Source organism: Pristiophorus japonicus, chromosome 23 (genome assembly GCF_044704955.1).
Source record: "Pristiophorus japonicus isolate sPriJap1 chromosome 23, sPriJap1.hap1, whole genome shotgun sequence".
Lineage (NCBI taxonomy): Eukaryota > Metazoa > Chordata > Chondrichthyes > Pristiophoridae > Pristiophorus > Pristiophorus japonicus.
This window is the reverse complement of record NC_091999.1, coordinates 38694510-38695905: the sequence shown is the minus strand read 5'-3', so window position 1 is coordinate 38695905 and position 1396 is coordinate 38694510. Positions and strand designations below refer to the sequence as shown.

The following is a 1396-nucleotide window of genomic DNA, read 5'->3' as shown; positions in this document are numbered from 1 at the left end:
GTATTATTTTCCCCAAGTCTTTTTTATAAGTTCCAGGACATACCAAATTCATGGTGATGATTTCCACAGACAGTTGCACATACACAGAGACATATATAGAGATAGACAGACACAGAGACACACACACATATAACCAAAAATTTGCACGCACCAACGGGCATGCTCAGTTTTTGAACGTACATTTTTGAAACGGATGTATGGTGAATATTGCAGATTTATAAAAATGAGAAATAAATGTCAGTATTGCAAGGTGTGGGACGTTATTCCATCTATCTCAGGATCAGTTTGGCAGAGAAACGGTTAAATTGTTGAATGGAATGAAAAATGCTGAGAATCGTAGTCGGCAGAATTCGAACCTGCGCAGGATAACCCAATGGATTTTTAGTCCGTCGCCTTAACCACTCGGCCACGATTACTGTGTCTTTCAGGGACAGACAGAGTGATTCAGACTGAGAGAGACAAAGACTCAAACATCTGAACAATGCACTATTCTCTGAAGAGAGAGAGAGACAGGCAGAGACCGAGCGACACAGATACATTTCATTATCGGGTCAGATTGTCACATTGTTACAGAAAATTGCAGATTCAAACGATGAAAATCCGGTTTTACTGATCAGAATGGGAGGAAATCCGTGTCAAATGAAAGAGATACCAGGAGTGGGGTTCGAACCCACGCGGGAAAAAAACATTGAATTTTAAGGCCAACGCCATTACCTTTCGGCTATTCTTGTTCTGTGTAAACCTGGTGAGTACTTGGTTGAGATTCACTCAGAAAAAACTCAGTCATCAATCTCTGTGCAGCAGACGGCCAAAGAATCGTGAAAAAGTCTCCGTTTCCTAAAAATCATGAAGAGGCTCTATCCTCTACGTTTATTTTTACAGTTCTTTATTGCTATAGAACTTTTTAATATGAATCTCTTCCAAGAAACAGAAGTAAAATTCTACATTTTAAAACAACGACCTTCTCGACGGGAAATTGAACCCCTGTCTCCCGCGTGACAGGCGGGGATACTCACCACTATACTGACGAGGAACTGACAGGTAACATTCCTGTCAGAGCAGGAATCGAGCTGAACAGAACTGGACATCATGAGAAGTCGACAGACACAATGAGGGACAGAGCCTAACCGACAAACAGGGAGAGACAGACAGCGAGATCGAGGCAACGAGAGACAGCATGTCAAGACTGAGAAGAAGAGGCAGACTGAGTGAGAAAAAGACTCAAACACTTCCATATACAGAGATATGTGTGTGTGTGTGTGATCTCTAAAGAGAGAGAGGGAAAGAGTGAGAGAAGGACCATGATAAAGACTGTGACAAGGAGAGAGACAGATAGAGAGTGAGCGACAGAGCGAGAGACAGACAAAGATATAAACAGAAAATGATGGCAATTCCC

The 1396-nt window shown here is 42.1% G+C and overlaps 1 non-coding gene across 1 annotated transcript; it reads right to left on the bottom strand.

Annotated features, from left to right (window-relative positions):
- Positions 1-335: 335 nt before the first annotated feature.
- trnaf-aaa (transfer RNA phenylalanine (anticodon AAA)) lies at positions 336-416 on the bottom strand. Its single transcript has one exon. It is a non-coding gene; the product is annotated as a tRNA-Phe (tRNA).
- Between the last annotated feature and the right edge of the window lie 980 nt (positions 417-1396).